General features: G+C 38.5%; 1 long non-coding RNA gene across 4 annotated transcripts in view; it reads left to right on the forward strand.

The window, feature by feature from the left end:
* The window catches only part of LOC105484578 (uncharacterized), an 89,647-nt gene that overhangs the window by 57,380 nt on the left and 14,602 nt on the right, over positions 1-17,665 (forward strand). For all 4 annotated transcript variants that reach the window (XR_989058.2, XR_989060.2, XR_989059.2 and 1 more), the window contains one exon: positions 11,618-11,720. This is a non-coding gene — a long non-coding RNA (uncharacterized lncRNA). The remainder of the gene's footprint in view (positions 1-11,617; positions 11,721-17,665) is intronic.

The following is a 17,665-nucleotide window of genomic DNA, read 5'->3' on the forward strand; positions in this document are numbered from 1 at the left end:
AGTCTAAATCTACTCCAAGATTCCTAATGCCTTAAATCTTTGTGTTTTGTCCTATACATGATTCGAAGAAACTTTGGCATATACATATTGTTTTGTTTATGCTGTCATCTCCTAAAGCATTGAACTTGTCTGTATAGTGGAGGCCATATCACAGCCATATGGGCATTTCAAACTAGAGTAAAGAGGGAAATGGCAAAATCTTTTTTTTTTTTTTTCTGGGACAGTCTTGTTCTGTTACCCAGGCTGTAGTACAGTGGTGGGATCATGACTCACTGCAGTCTCAACTTCCTGGGTACAAGCAATCCTCCCACATAGCTGGGACTATAGGCACATGCCACCATGCCTGGCTAATTTTTGTATTTTTTGTAGAGGCAGAATTTCATCATGTTGCCCAGTCTGGTCTCCAACTCCTAGGCTCAAGCAATCTGCCCACCTAGGCCTCCCAAAGTGTTGGGGTTACAGGTGAGAGCTACTGTGCCCAGTCCCACAACTTCTTTTCAAGTTAAAATTAAACAAGTAGTTGCATGTCTTACTTTTGTTCATATCCTGAACTTTTTCACGTAGTTATTCATATATAGCTGCAAAGAGACCAGGAAATTTGGTTTATATCTGTGTGGTCACATACTTGGGAAGAAGGAAAGAAAAGATTTTGAATAACAACTACCAGTCTGCCAAACAAACGTAAGCAAGAAAACACTTATAGGAGGATATCAAGTAGTTTATAGGATTATTAGAATGCTTCAGAGGTAGGAATATAAAACAGGCAATACCCAAGGGTTTCTAGATAGCTCTGAATACAACCAAGTTCATGCCCCAGAAATGGTCTAGTTAAGATGCTACTGAAGGTGAATACTTGTTTCAAATACGTCTGGAAGTGCCATAACTGAACATTTCCTGCTGTCATTGGATTTTTCACTCCAGCATTTTTGTGTAGTTAATCACTATTTTTGCTGTTTTACATCACAACCTTAATATCTGAAATAGTGGGTAGGAGAGTCACATTGACAAGACTCAGTCTGATTGAGTCACAGCTTTCAGAGGTAGGGAGAAAGAATGTTTGTTCTTAGCTGGGTGCGATGGCTCACACCTGTAATCTCAGTACTTTGGGAGGCTGAGGCGGGTGGATCATGAGGTCAACAGTTCAAGACTAGCCCGTCCAAGATGGTGAAATCCCGTCTCTACCAAAAATATAAAAATTAGCCGGGCATGGTGGCGGGTGCCTGTAATCCCAGCTACTCAGGAGGCTGAGGCAGAGACTTGCTTGAACCTGGGAGGTGGAGGTTGCAGTGAGCCGAGATCACATCACTGCCCTCCAGCCAGTGACAGAGTGAGTCTCTGTAAAAAAAAAAAAAAAAAGTGTCTTCTCTTTTATTTTTTATTATTATTTTTTTTTTATTTTATTTTTTTTGAGACGGAGTCTCGCTCTGTAGCCCAGGCTGGAGTGCAGTGGCCGGATCTCAGCTCACTGCAAGCTCCGCCTCCCTGGTTCACGCCATTCTCCGGCCTCAGCCTCCCGAGTAGCTGGGACTACAGGCGCCCGCCACCTCGCCCGGCTAGTTTTTTGTATTTCTTAGTAGAGACGGGGTTTCACCGTGTTATCCAGGATGGTCTCGATCTCCTGACCTCGTGATCCACCCGTCTCGGCCTCCCAAAGTGCTGGGATTACAGGCTTGAGCCACCGCGCCCGGCCTTCTCTTTTATTAATAGAGTGAGTGTCAGGACCCTGCCTCCTGCGAAGGGCTACACAGTAGAGATCTCAAATTGGAAGAGGGTTTAGATGTTGAGTAGCCCAAGAAAGACAAACCCCTATCTTATAGACTCTGTCTTTTTAGTGAGCAAGATATGTGTCAAGAGATCCAGCTCATAGCTTCCCAGCCAGTGACCTCAACAGAAAGAGAATATCTCTCTACCATTACCCATGTGTTAAGCTTAGAGAACATGCCGATGGACACTGTTTGGGTGCTATTTCTGTACTCATCAGTGAAGTCTAAGAGTGGTATATTTTGATTGACTCCTTCTATGCAAACATACACACATTTGTGACTAGGAGTGCTTAGTAAAGCGCTGAAATTGAAAGCCATTCATAATCCATGAAGTGGGGAGAAGGAGGTTGTCCCAAGGAAGATGTACTGGAAGACAAAACCTACAAAGTTCATTTTAGAGTTTTCATAATCATCTGGTTTATCTCTTGGCTACCATTTTTAAAAAACTTACAATACCTTCCTTTCTCAGTTACCTGAATATCACCATAAACCCTCAGATTGCATTACTAATGAAACTTTGGTTTCATCAGGTAGCTCTTTAAAGCTGTGGTAAGGCTTCGCCCATGAGAGACTAACTATGGGATTAACCCTCTGGCCATAAACAACACTAAAACTGCAAAATATATGAAGCAACATCTTTTTAGGCATTTGACAACAGACTGCACAAAACTGCAATAATACTTGAGAGAAGGAAAACTCAAGAGATGAGCTCCACAATCTCTGTATTTGTTGACCAGGGCACAACTTCAGACTTTAGAGATGCTGAACTGGTTGGGATCTTTAGAGCAAGGCAGGGCACCACAGAGGAAAGAGCTAAACAGAAAGGAGACTAAAAAATCTGGGTAGGGGTTCTTCGTGAATCCTTGGCTAAGGTCTAGACTGTGCATGTTTAGGATGAGTCCATACTAGGTTTATGGTAGTGGCCACCATGGAATTGAGAGAAGAAAGGGGCATCAGAGATGGAGTAGTGTTGGACGATACTAGAATGCTGGCTTAACTAGAGTGCAGAGCCCTTGTTAATACCTTGGGTACCTAGGTGAGATACCAGAAAGGCCATGCTTTAGGAGGAAAGACCACTCTAAAGCAAGACCTACAATAGACCCACCCCAACAAACCCTAAAAATGAGACTTAATGAGATCTGTGGGGCATCAGAGTTTGGAAGTTGACTCAACCCAGGTTAGAGAGTCTTAGAAAACACTTTGCACTTTGCACATGTCTGCCATAACAAACCATAAAACTAACATATAGGTTTGGTGTGCTAAGCCAGTAATTAAACTACCTGCTAGAACAAAAGTCAACACTCTTCAGAGGAAGGTCATAGAATCAAAATAATCTAAAATATGTCACCAAAAATGTCCAATATGTTGTAAAAAATTACTAAAAATAAAAAGAAATACAAAAATGTAAGCCATAATTGAGAAAAAAGATGGCCCAAAAGATTTAAAGTAGCAATTATACATATTTTCAAAGGTTTAGAATAAAATATGGTCTTAATGAGAGATCATACAGGGAATCTCAATGGAGAAATGAAAACTTTATTTTTTTTTTTTTTAAAAAAGAATGAGATAAAAATTCTGGAACTAAAATATAAAATAACTGAAATGAAAAGTTCACGGAAAAGGATTCATAGCAGAGTGAAGATTACAGAATAAATTACCAGGGAACTTGAAGACAGATTTAGAGAAATTATAAAATATTAAGAACATGCGTAATTGAAATCCCAAAAAAGAAAGGAAAGTGAGAAAAATGGAGAAAAAAAATCCATAAAAACAATGGCCCCAATTTTCCCAGGTTTGATGATTAACATTGACTTACAGGGCCAAGAAGCATAATAAATTTCAAGTAGAGTCAAGTGATGTGCCACACTCAAACTACTTGGTATGGCATGTGAAAAGTCAAAGCTCATTAATAGTGTTAAGCAGTCCAGTGTTTCCCTAGGGTGAGAGTGGTGGGAGGAGATTGGAGAAAGGGACAGAAAAGTTTTGGAATGGTGGAAATATTATATGCATTGATTGTGAGGATGGTTAAGTGAGTGTATGCATTTGTCAAAACTCATCACACTTCACTTAAAATTTGTACATTTTGTTATATGTAAATTGTTTCTAAATAATGTTGACTTACAAAACCAGAAGTGATACTTAGTCAATCTAATACTTCAAACATTCTAACTTAATTATTTTGCCTTATTTTTATGTCTTTAGTCTTTCTTTACATTTTAGTTCCTATAACTCTGGTTTTTATTGCTTTCTGTAAAAGGATGAACTAGACTCCAAATTGAGAGTTGTATACCTACAAATACTGACATATCTTGTTTTATTTGCTTTGCAGATTTTTTTAAAACAAATTAAAGGTTTGTTGCAACCCTGCGTAAGCAAGTCTGTCGATGCCATTTTTCCAACAGCATGTGTTCATTTTGTGTTTCTGTGTCACATTTTGGTAATTTTTGCATAATTAATATTATTACACTTTTAAACTTCTTCATAATTAATATTATTACACTTTTAAACTTCTTCATAATTAATATTATTATTTTTATCAGGCAGCCCCCAAACCAGAATAGGTTCAGAGACGTTTCCTGTTATTTTTATATGTGTTATGGTGATCTGTGATCACTGATCTTCGATGTTACTACTGTAGTTGTTTTGGGGTGTCATGAGCTGCACCCCAATAAGATGACAAATGTAATCAATATTGTGTGTGTTCTGACTGCTACACCTATTAGCCATTCCCCTACCTCTCTTCCTCAACTCAGGCCTCCCTATTCCTCAAAACCCTATTGAAATTAGGCCAATTAGTAAACCCTACAATGGCCTCTAAGTGTTTAAGTGAAAGGAGGAGTTGCACTCTCACTTTAAGTCTCTCACTTTAAATCAAAAGCTATAAATGATTAAGCTTAGTGAAGAAGGTATGTCAAAAGCCAAGACAGGCTGAAAGCTAAGCCTCTTGTGCCACACAGTTGGCCAAGTTGTGAATGCAAAGGGGAAGGTCTTGAAGGAAATTTAAAGTCTACTCCAGTGAGTACATGAATGATAAGAAAGCAAAACAGCCCTATTGCTGATGTGGCGCAAGTTCGAGTGGTCTGCATAGAAGATCAAACCAGCCACAGCATTCTCTTAAACCAAAGTCCCTAACTGTCTTCAATTCTGTGATGGCTGAAAGAGGTGAGAAAGCTACAGAAGAACAATTGGAAGCTAGCAGAGGTTGGTTGATGAGGTTTAAGGAAAGAAGCCGCCTCTATAACATAAAAGTGCAAAATGAGGCAGCAAGTGCTGATGTAGAAGCTACAGCAAGTTACCCAGAAGATGTGGCTAAAATAATTGATGAAGGTGGCAACACTAAACAACAGATTTTCAATGTAGACAAAATAACTTTAAGTTGGAAGAAAATGACATCTAGGACTTTCATAGCTAAAAAGAAGCCAATGCCTGGCTTCAAATCTTCAAAAGGCAGGCTGACTCTCTTGTTAGGGGATAATGCCACTAGTAACTTTGAATTTAAGTAAATGCTCATATATCATTCTGAAAATTCTAGGGCCCTTAAGATTTATGCTAAATATACTCTGCCTGTGCTCTATAAATGGAACAAGAAAGCCTGTACGACAGCACATCTGTTTACAACATGGTTTACTGAATATTTTAAGCTCACCATTGAGAACTACTGCTCAGAAAAAAAAGATTTCTTTCAAACTATGACTGCTCATTGACAATGCACCTGGTTGCCCAAGAGCTCTCGTGGAGATATACAAGGAGATTAATGTTATTTTAATCGCTAACACAACTTCCATTCCATAGCCCATAAATCAAGGAGTAAATTTGACTTTCAAATTTTATTATTTAAGAAATAAATTTCATAAGGCTATAGCTGCCATAGATAGTAGTTCCTCTGATGGATCTGGGAAAACTAGATAGAAAATCTTCTGAAAAAAAATTTACCATTCTAGATGCCATCAAGGGCATTTGTGATTCATGGGAGGAAGTCAAAATATCAACATTAACAGAAGTTTGGAAGAAGTTGATTCCAACCCTCATGGATGAGTTTAAGGGTTCGAGACTTCAGTGGAGATCACTACAGATGCGGTGGAAAAAGCAAAATAATGATAATTATAAGTAGAGCCTGAAGATGTGACTTAATTGCTGCAACTTCATGATAAAACTTGAATGGATGAGGAATTGCTTCTTACGGATGAGCAAAGAGTGGTTTCTTGAGATGGAATCTAATCCTGGTGAAGATGCTGTGAACATTGTTGAAATGACAACAAGGAGTTTAGAGTATTACATACACTTAACTGATAAAGCAATGACAGGGTTTGAGAGGATTGACTGCAATTTTGGAAGAAGTTCTACCGTGGATAAAAAAGCTATCAAATAACATCGAATACTACAGTGAAATGTTTCATGAAAGGAAGAGTCAATCAATGCAGCAAACTTCATTGTTGCCTTGCCTTAAGACACTGCTCCAGCCTGAACAACATAGCAAAACCTCATCTCTACAAAAAATAAAAATTACCCACGCATGGTGGCACATGCCAAGCAGTCCAGCTACTTGGGAAGCTGAGGCAGGAGGATTGCTTTAGCCCAGCAGTTCGAGGCCACAGGGAGTTGTGATCATGCCACTGCACACTAGCCTGAGCAGCAGAGTGAGATCCTGTCTCAAAAAAAAAAAAAAAAAAAAAAAAAAAAGACATTGCTATAGCCACCCCAACCTTTAGCAATCAGCCACTACCCTGACTAGTCAGCAGCGATCAGCATCAAGGCAAAACCCTTCACCAGCAAAAAAGATTACAACTCCCTGAAGGCTCAGATTACAGTAGAGTATAAATGTAGCTTTTTTTTTTTTTGAGATGGAGTCTGTTGCCCAGGCTGGAGTGCAGTGGCACCGTCTCAGCGCACTGCAACCTCCGCCTCCCAGGTTCAAGTGATTCTCTTGCCTCAGCCTCCCAAGTAGCTGGGATTACAGGCATGCACCACCACGCCCAGCTAACTTTTGTATTTTTAGTAGAGACGGGGTTTCTACTAAACCCCGTCTTGGTCAGGCTGCTCTTGAACTCCTGACTTCACATGATTAGCCTGCCTCGGCCTCCCAAAGTGCTGGGATTACAGGCGTGAGCCACTGTGCCCAGCCAAACTTTCATATACACTGGGAAACCAAAAAAAAAAGAAAAAAATGTGTGGCTTGCTTTATTGCAATATTCACTATATTGTGATGATCTGGAACCAAAACTGCAGTATCTCCGAGATATGCCTGTAACATATGTTGCTTGCTATTTTCTCCTTATTAAATAGCAGACTTCAGCCTAGTCAAATTCACTCACATGAAATCCACCCAACTACACATTTTCTGCTGCCACTGAATCTTGAATCCCTTAATAGAATGCCTCAGTTACTGCATCTATTCATTGGACATTATATACCACTGTTACTACACTATATGTTGAAATACATATTATTTAAAATTGCAAATAAGATTCTACCCTTAAAATATTCATATATTATAAGTGAATATGAAAGTGCTATAAAAACAACATGTTGTGTTTATAATTTGCCATTTTGTTTCCTGCCTAATTATTTTAAAAATTAAAACCGATATTTTGGATGTGATGTAAAATTTCATCTTATTTATAAAAAGTGTGCTGAGAATTTTATCCAATATAGACAAATTTAAGATAATCCATGTGGCATCAAAATAGCTTAAATTACTTAACAGCTATGATTGTTTGGAATTAGTTCTTCCTTTCCCAAGAAATGCTTTCGCTGTGGATGAAAGCAGACTCTGGCTGAGGTTTTGTGATGTTATAATGATAGGAAAATGCTAGAAAAAGACAGAGGAGATGAGCCTCAGTGTACAAACAGTGGAGACGCTAAACCTGTGAGGTTAATTTTAGTCAGTTCTACTAAAAAAATTTTTTTTTAAGTATGAGCCTATAGGGATAAAACAAGATGATATAAGCGGAGCAGAATAGTACATTTGATAAAGTATCTGCTAATATTTTATATTGAGTAATACAGAGCAGAAGAAGAACGGTGATTAAATCCAAACCATAAGACTTAACAGTAGACTGGAGGGCCTTTCTCAGGGCAGGATTTGTAACCAGCAGACAGGCTTTAAATCCTGGTTTCGTTGCTTACTACCTATATGAATTCTATAAATCTTGGTTTTCATGCTTGAAAAATGGCTCTAATAGTCCTTGCCTCCTAGGATTCTTGTAGAAATAAAATAAGATGCAAATTGCCTAACATGGTACATGGCACATAGACACCCAGTGAACATTTACTGATCCCTCGACATCAGAATAAAAGAAAAGGGTAATTATTCTAATCTTGGTAGAAGGTGTGGCAGAGGATTTTTGTTCTGGCTTCTGGAAACTTGTGTAAGTCAAAGCTTACAGAAAGGATGTCCGGCATTGGGCTAGTTATTGCCTCAAGTACACGAATGCCCCAGAGGGGAGCTTATAGTCTAGATTTTCCAGGATGCAACCATTTATGCTGTAGGAAGAGGATGGGAGCAAAGTAAGCTGCTTATGAATAACAGAAAAACTGTCCTTGTGTGCTATGATGATAATGTTAACAAAGGAAGTCATTTCCCTAACCAAATTGATTATTGAGCCGAAAGTGAGATAAAAACTATATATATATATACACACACATACATATATATATTATAATATATATATATATTTTTTTCGGAGCCACATAAAGCCTGAAGAGAAGGCTAGGAAAAGGAACGAGCTCAAGAAGCTGGGCAATGTTCAGATCAGTAGCTATGGAATACTCTCCTCATTCTTATGTCACTGCAGATTTAATGCCCACAATGTCCTAGTGTCTGCACATTTTTATTTCGAGCATGAAATAATAATAATGACAGACAATTTAAAATGATGACCACTATTTTTGTGTTTCCTTGAGAAATGGACCAATTTTCTCATCTGTTCTGGCATATGGCATAGTGTGTGTGTGCGTGTGTGTGTGTGAGAGAGAGAGAGAGGAAGAAAGAGAGGAGGGGTGCAAGAAGAGAAGAATCAGACAGATGATTCGCACAACATTCTGCCCTCACTAAAGGGACAGAAAATCTGGCCGGGCGCGGTGGCTCAAGCCTGTAATCCCAGCACTTTGGGAGGCCGAGACGGGCGGATCACGAGGTCAGGAGATCGAGACCATCCTGGCTAACATGGTGAAACCCCGTCTCTACTAAAAAATACAAAAAACTAGCCGGGCGAGGTGGCGGGCGCCTGTAGTTCCAGCTACTTGGGAGGCGGAGGCAGGAGAATGGCGTGAACCCGGGAGGCGGAGGTCACAGTGAGCTGAGATCCGGCCACTGCACTCCAGCCTGCGCGACAGCGCGAGACTCCTTGTCAAAAAAAAAAAAAAAAAAAAAAAAAGGGACAGAAAATCTAAAAGTTTAAAGTCACCTCCTCTAGGATATAGTTTAAAATAGTCTGATGTCAAGGGATGGGCAAAAGTTTATTGAGTGTCTACGTGCCATGCACCGTCTTAGGCAATTGACATGGTATAAAATTGTTATGGCAACCACTATTACCTTAAACAATATAAGATTAAAAGGGTTTCTTCTTTGGTTTTGTTTTTTGAGACAGAGTCTTGCTCTGTCACCCAGGCTGGAGTGCAGTGGCGTGATCTCAGCTCACTGCAACTGCCACCTCCTGGGTTCAAGTGATTCTCCTGCCTCAGCCTCCCAAGTAGCTGGGACTACAGGTGCATGCCACCATACCCAGCTAATCTTTGTATTTTTAGTAGAGATGGGGTTTCACCATGTTGGCCAGGCTGGTCTCAAACTCTTGACCTCAAATGATCCACCCGCCTCAGCCTCCCAAAGTGCTGGAATTACAGCCATGAGCCACCGCACCTGGCCTTCTTTTGTTTTTAAGTATAATTTTTATCAAAACAATACTCATACTTGGTGAAAATAAAATAATGTAGAAGAACTCAAGGAAATTGATATTTTCCCATTCAGTCTTTGACATATGGTCATTTCTTCTGATTGTTTCCATATTTAATTCTTTGGTTAGTTATTTTCGTAAATGTGGTTAATATAATTATAATTCTGTATCCTGATTTTTCATTTATAGTCATTATCAATTAACACATGAGAAATGAAAATTTATCTCGCAGTAATCTCGTCTCATCCTCTTCCCAATATTTCATATTATTTTTAACTTTTCCATTAGTTAATTTCATAATATTAAATAATATGGTTAAAATTATTTGTTTCCATCAACTTTCTCTATATCTTTCCAAGTTGGAAAGTGGCCTCAGTCGTCCTCCACATTCCTCTTTTCCCTCACATTGCATCTTCTGTCAGCTCTGTGTTATTTTACATTGTCAAATATTTATTAACAATTAGATTAGGTCTGAAAATTTCACCAAAATTCCTACTTTATCCATGGATTGACTCTAAATCTGAACATGAATGATCTTTACATTACTATCATGACGTAAATGTAGTTTACTGCTTGGTCGAGTAGTGTATTAGGATTACTTTTGATTTTCTATTGTTTCAATGCCAGGATTCCTGAGTCACATTTAAAAAATAACTATTCCTAGCATTAAAACCAAATAGATTTTCCTTTTCCCTACTATTTCATTTGCCTAAATAGACATGACATTTTTGTTTACTTTTTAATGTACCATACTTTTATAATAGGGTTTTTATTTTTTCTGAAGTCCTTTTTGCCCTTCTTATTTGAGAGAAGAGGATCATTTCAGACTTTTTTTTCTTTCTTTTTTTTTTTTTCTTTTTTTTTTGAGATGTAGTCTTGCTGTGTTGCGCAGGCTAATCTCGAACTCCTGACCTCAAGCAATCCTTCTGACTCTGACTCCCAAAGTGCTGGGATTACAGGCGTGAGTCACTGCACCCATCCCAGGCTTTTATTATCTCCTCAATGATTACCAGTTTTGATCATACATTTTACTGCATTCAGACTTTCCTCCTGGTCCGTTTTGCTTCTAGCTTTAGTCTGGACTGAAGTTCTCTAAATCTGCTGCAAATGTCATCCTGGAGATTCTCATCATTGTTTTACTGGTTTGAATTCACGGATTCTTGAATTTCAGGTCTTCCTTTTTCTTTTTGCTTTTAATGACACTGGAGTAATGTCCTCTAGTACCTAAGACAAGTTGCTTTCAAATCACATTTTCTGAGTGCTTACATGCTTTAATCTCTCATTATTGGCCAGAAAGAATTTTCAGTAGGAAAATAATTTTCTTAGGAGTCTTTAAAGCACTCTCTTTTTGTTTTTGTTTTGTTTTTAATAGATGGGGTCTCACTCTGTTGATAAAGCTCTGTGCAGTGACGTGATCATGGTTCACCACAGCCTCAACCTCTTGGGTTTGAGGGATCCTCCTCCCTCAGCCTCCCCAGTAGCTGGGACTACAGGCGTGCACCACCATGCCCAGCTAATACATTTTTATTTTTAATAGAGACATACTTTGTTTACTAGCATCCACTGTTACTCTTAAGAAGTCTGATGACAGTCTGATTCTTATTCATTTGTAAGTGAACTGTCTTGACTCTCTGAAAGCTTCTTTTTAGTGTTTTGTAATTTTATGAGGCTGTATTGAGGTGTTAGCCCTTTTTTATACATTGCACTGAACACTCTACCTGGTTTTCAGTTCTAGAAATTTTTCTTTTGTCTTTTCTTCTGAAATTTTTATTAATAGGATAATGATGTTACTGGATTGCTCTTCTAATGTCTCTTTTTTATTTTGTATATTTCATATTTCTATCTCTTTGACTTATATACTCTGAGAAATTTCTCCACTTTAATTGTAAATCCTTCAATTGAATGTCTAACTTCAGTAATCACCCTTCTATTCTCTAAGAGCTCTTTCCTCTTCTCTGTCAGATTTTGTAGAACATCTGTGGCAACTATGGAGGTGCACCCTCAGATCTCCCTTCAAGCAGAATCTGCTGGGAAGGATTCAGTTAACTGACAGCTTCCAAGTGTGGTATGTTTGGGATCCCTGCTGCATTGAATCCATGCCATTGCTCCCTGGGAAGCCCCAGCCAATGACTGAGCATGGTGGAGACTCCAGAGCCTGGTGGCTTCTGTCCATTTGGATACCCCAAAATGCTGGCTGAGATTTTCTTAGAGCTACACTACAGTCTGGAGCTCTTCCTTTCCAGTCCTCTTTCCTTCCCCTCTCCTTTCATAGCCTATTAGACCTGCATCACAGTCTGAAGGTATATTTCTCTGCCCACTCCTGTTCCCTCTTGCCTTTATCTTCCAAAGTCATTGCCCCCAGTACATCTCTTACACTTATTGTCTTGGCTTTTGCTTCCTAGGGGACTAGAACTGGTAGGGCATCCTGTCTTGCTTTACGAACATACTCGCTTGCTACATCTCTCTATTTCACTTATTTTATAACACCCCATACATCTAACAAGGGACATTTAACCTGGTGTAGTGACCTAGTGGGCTCAAATTGCACTGTAGGAAGCTGAAATTAACTAGACAAAAAGATGTCATCTGTACATCACAAAGATAAGGGAGGAGACTAGGTGCACCTTTCCCCCAACTTTCCAGAGGGGGCCACATTTTTAATAATTCTAAAAAATGAAAAAAATGGCAATATTACATGAAAGTATGATTTTTCTTCCATCTGCTACTGCATACAATTTTCTGATTTTGTGGCAAGATATGCCACGGCACCGAGAATCATGCAGTGCCTTGCACTTTTAGTTATCCCAGCACTTGCCCAAGTCTTGTTTTGCCACTAGATTTTAGTACTTTTGAGGACAGGGACTGTGTTTTCTCTTCAGTGCCTCATAATAATAACGATAATAAGAGCTCAGCCATTCTTTATTGTGTGCTAATTATATGCCTAGCCAGGTAAGGTGGTAAATACTTTGTATCTATTGTTTCATGTGAGAACACAAAATCTCCGAGAGGTCATGTAAATAGCCCAAGGTCCCACAGTTAGGATGAGGCACACATCTGCCTTCCTCCAGAACCTATGCTCTCTATCACATCCAATACTGCCTCCACCTGTACCCTGACACATAGAGGACACTCAATAGCTGTCGATCCATTGATTGAGCTACAACTGTTATTAACTATAGACAAATAGGTAATACGAATCTCATTTACTGTCCTGTAATATGTGTTATATAGATTTGTGATGGGGAATGAATGAATATGCAGGGCTAAGGAAGCCTCATGCGTTCTCAAAAATTATCTTGCTAGGAGAAAGCACATCGTTTACCAATACCAAATCCTTTATTTTACATGAAGTTCCCTGACACTGTGAAGCTCTAATAGTAAGTCCTTTTTTGTCTTTAAAATACACCTTCTTGTGAAGAGGCAGAACATATCAAGTCTCTTATTTTCCCGCTTCTAGCATGCCATTTAGGGCCTCTGTGGGAGAGGAGGTAATGTGTCAATATGTGTGAGCTTGCTCTCATAGAGAAAACCAACTCTATTTATCTAAGCTTCTCCCCATTCCCTTGGAAAAGTAATTAAACCAAATCATTGACCCCTTCTGGAGTAGTCCAGGAGTCAGTTTTATTTATGTGAAAGTAAAGGATTTGGGAAAACGAAAATGTCACTGGGCCGAAATCAGCATAAATCCATTTACATGGAAAATACAGGAGATTTGACAGCATCTTTTGTGATGTCTTTTTTCCCATGTTCAGAAACATGAACTTTTATAACTACAAAGGTTATCCCTTTTGTTCTTAGAATTCCTTTGTGATTATACATAGCTCACCAGGGGCTGCTTCTCATGAGTGGTTACAATTTTTCACTCAGCTGTTGTTTATCAGAGGATCAGGATTTGCTCAGGAGGTGAATGTGAGACTCTCCTCCCTCCCTCAGCAATAGCATGGTTATTTAAAGGCAAAATTCCATTTGTTTTTCTCCTAATCATTTCTACCACCATGAAGCCGTAGCACGCACATTTACCTCCCTTACTTCTCTTCAGAAGATTCTTGGGATTAGCAGTTATAGCCCCAGAATATAAAGTGGGGATCCCAGTCTTTAGAATCAGGCTGACAGGGACAAGAGTCTGGCATGCAAATCATCTTTGGAAACCAAGGCTGACTAGTGCCTAAGTACCATTTCAGTTAGTAGCCCATCTAAGGGACTATGTATGGGAAACATATAAGCTGATACTCTCGATGCCAGATGCTAATGTTTAGTTTATCTCTTTGAAAGTGTTACATCACCTAATCCAGAGCCAATCAAAGTGTTCGATTTTTCTCAAACCTGACTTAATACAAGCAAGACTTCAAAAGTTTAAAACATTTTGGCTGGGCACGGTGGCTCAAGCCTGTAATCCCAGCACTTTGGGAGGCTGAGGCTGGCGGATCACAAGGTCAGGAGATCGAGACCATCCTGGCTAACACAGTGAAACCCCGTCTCTACTAAAAATACAAAAAATAGCTGAGCGTGGTGGCGGGTGCCTACAGTCCCAGTTACTCGGGATGCTGAGGCAGGAGAATGGTGTGAATCCGGGAGGCGGAGCTTGCAGTTAGCCGAGATCGCGCCATTGCACTCCAGCCTGGGCAAGAGAGTGAGATTCCTTCTCAAAAAATAAATAAATAAATAAATAAATAAATAAATAAATAAATAAATAATTCTGAAAGGTTGAATTGATCTGAAGGACAAAGAGACAGTTGCCCAGTTAATCTGAATTTCTACAAATGTTTATCAATTACTTGCCACCTGTAAGCCACTGGGTTGGATGCCAGGGATACAGTGGAATAAGTAGAATAAGACAGACATGGTCACTGCCGTCATGGGGCAATGGAAGACAATCACTATATAAGTAAACATGAATTATGATTGATGTAGGTCCTATAAAGGCAAGGTTTGGGAGCTATGAGACTGAGTAACAGAGGGATGCAATGCCGGTAACTTAGGCTGAGATAAGCAGGAGTTATCCAGGGGAAGAGTGAGAGGTAAGTAGTATGGCCTGTGAGAAAGCCCAGAAGTGAGAAGGAACCAGCAAGCTAGTGTGTCTTCAAAGCAGAGCCTGAAGTTCTTCTCTTGGGATCCCCAGGAAGTCTTTGCACATCAAATAATTCTCTGACAACAGAGTGAAACTTGGTTAAAGAGCATTTGCAATCCACTTGCTATTAGGCATGCAGCAAATAAGCAGCCATTTCCCAATGTGCCATAGCACAGCATAGTGGTGAAATGTAGTTCTCTCCTCCAGACACACCTGCAGTCATACCAAATGTTGTGCATACATGGTTATTCATTGGAGCATTGACTGTTCTAGCAAAAGACGGGAAACAACTCAGTGTCTCTCTGTAAGGAACTGGTTAAATAAATCAAGATATAGCCACACAATGGAGTAGTATGTAGCTGAAAAATAATGATAAATTATTTACAGACTTAGATGAAAGGATCTCCAACATATAACATTAAGTGAAAAAATAAGATCCAGAAAAATGTATAACAAATGCTACCACTTATATATAAAAAAGTAAAAGTAAAGAATATTCAAGAGCATAAGAAGACAATCCACAGGGTACAATAATATGTGCAAAAGACATATAAGATGAAGGGCTATTATCTAAAAAATACAGAGTAGAAAGATATTCCATGTTCATGGATTGGAAGAATCAATATTATTGAAATGTCCATACTACCTAAAGCAATCTAGAGATTCAATGCAACCCCTATAAAAATACTAATGACATTCTTTACAGATGTAGAAAAAAAATCCTAAAATTTAGATGGAACCATAAAAGACCCAGAATAGCCAAAGCTATCCCAAGCAAAAAAGCAAAGCTGGAGGAGTCACATTATTGGACTTCAAATTATACTTCAAAACTATAGCAACCCAAACAGCGAGGTACTGGCATAAAAACAGACAAATAGACCAATGGAACAGAACAGAGAACCCAGAAACAAATCCACATACCTACAGTGAACTCATTTTTTACAAAGGTGCCAAGAACATGCACTGGGGAAAAGACATTCTCAATAAATGCTGGGAAAACTGGATATACATATGCAGAAGAATTTAACCAGACCCCATATCTCACCATATATATGAATCAAATCAAAATGGATTAAAGGCTTAAATCTAAGACCTAAAACTATGAAACTACTATAAGAAAACATTGGGGGAAATCTCCAGTACATCAGTCTGGGCGAAAATGTCTTGAGTAATACCCAATAAGCACAGGCAACTAGATCAAAAAAATGGACAAATGGAATCACAAGTTATAAACCTTCTGCACAGCAAAGGAAACAGTCAACAAAGTGAAGAGACGGCCCACAGAATGGAAGACAATATTGGCAAACTATCCACCTGACAAGGGATTAATAACCAGAATAAATAAGGAGCTCAAACAACTCTATAGGAAAAAATCTAATACTCTGATCTAAAAATGGGCAAAAGATTTGAATAGACATTTCTCAAAAGAAAACATGCAAATGACAAACAGGCATATTTAAAGGTGCTCAACATCACTGATTATCAGAGAAATGCAAATCAAAACTACAATGGGATAGCATTTCATCCCAGTTAAAATGGCTTATATCCAAAATGAGAGGCAAAAACAAATGCTGGCAAGAATGTAAAGAAAAGGGAACCATTGTACCCTAGTGGTGGGAACGTAAGTTAGTACAACAACTATGGAGAACACTTTGTAAGTTCCTAAAAAAAACTAAAAACAGAGCTATCATATGATCCAGCAATCCCACTACTGGGTATACATTCAAAAGAAATTAGTATATCAAAGAGATATCTACATTCCCATGTTTATTACAGTACTATTTGCAATAGCCAAGATTTGGAAGCAACTTAAGTGTTCATCAACAGACAAATAAATAAAGAAAATGTGGTACATATACAGAATGGAGTACTATTCAGTCATAAAAAGAATGAGATACTCTCATTTGCAACAACATGAATAAAACTGGAGGTTATTGTGTTAAGTGACAGGCACAGCAGACAAACTTCACATGTTCTCACTTGTTTGTGGGAGCTAAAAATCAAAACAATTGAACTCATGGAGATAGAACACAATAATGGTTACCAAAGCCTTAGGAGGGTAGTGGGGTGAGGGTGGGGGAAAATGGGGATGGTTAATGAGTACAAAAAGGTAGATAGAATGAATAAGATCTAGTATTTGATAGCACAACAGAGTGACTACACTCAATTTATTGTACATTTTAAAATCACTAAAAGTATAATTGTATTGTTTGTAACATAAAGAAAAGATAAATGCTTGAAATTATGGATACCCCATTTACCTTGATTATTACATATTGTATGCCTGCATCAAAATATGTCATGTACCCCATAAACATATACACCTACTATGTACCCACAAAAATTAAAAAATAAAATAAAATAAAATATACCAAGAACCCTTGAAACCCAGCAAAAAGAAAATGAAACCTGATTTTAAAATGGGCAAAAGATCAGAACAGACATTTCACCAAAGAAAATATACAAGTGGCAGATATGCATATGAAAAGATGTTCAATGTCATATGTCATTAGGGAATGCAAATTTAAACAATAATGATATACCACTACACACCTATGAGAATGGTCAAATCCGAAACACTGATGACACTAAATGCTGAATTTGAATGTGGAGCAACAGGAACTCATTCATTTCTGGTGGGAATGTAAAGTGACACAACACCTTAGAAGGCAGTTTGGCAGTTTTTTACAAAACTAAACATGTACTTACCATATGATCCAGCAATCACATTCTTTGGTATTTACTTTCATGAGTTAAAAATTTATGTTTACATAAAACCTGGCACACAGATGTTTATAGCAGCTTTATTAACAATTACCAAAGCTTGGAAGCAACCAAAATGTAGTTTTGTAGATTAATGGATAAAGAAACTCTAGTACATTCAGAGAACAGAATATTATTCAGCACTAAAAAGACATGAGCTATCAAGCTATGTGCTATGA

This window comes from Macaca nemestrina, chromosome 1 (genome assembly GCF_043159975.1).
Source record: "Macaca nemestrina isolate mMacNem1 chromosome 1, mMacNem.hap1, whole genome shotgun sequence".
In the NCBI taxonomy this organism is placed as follows: domain Eukaryota; kingdom Metazoa; phylum Chordata; class Mammalia; order Primates; family Cercopithecidae; genus Macaca; species Macaca nemestrina.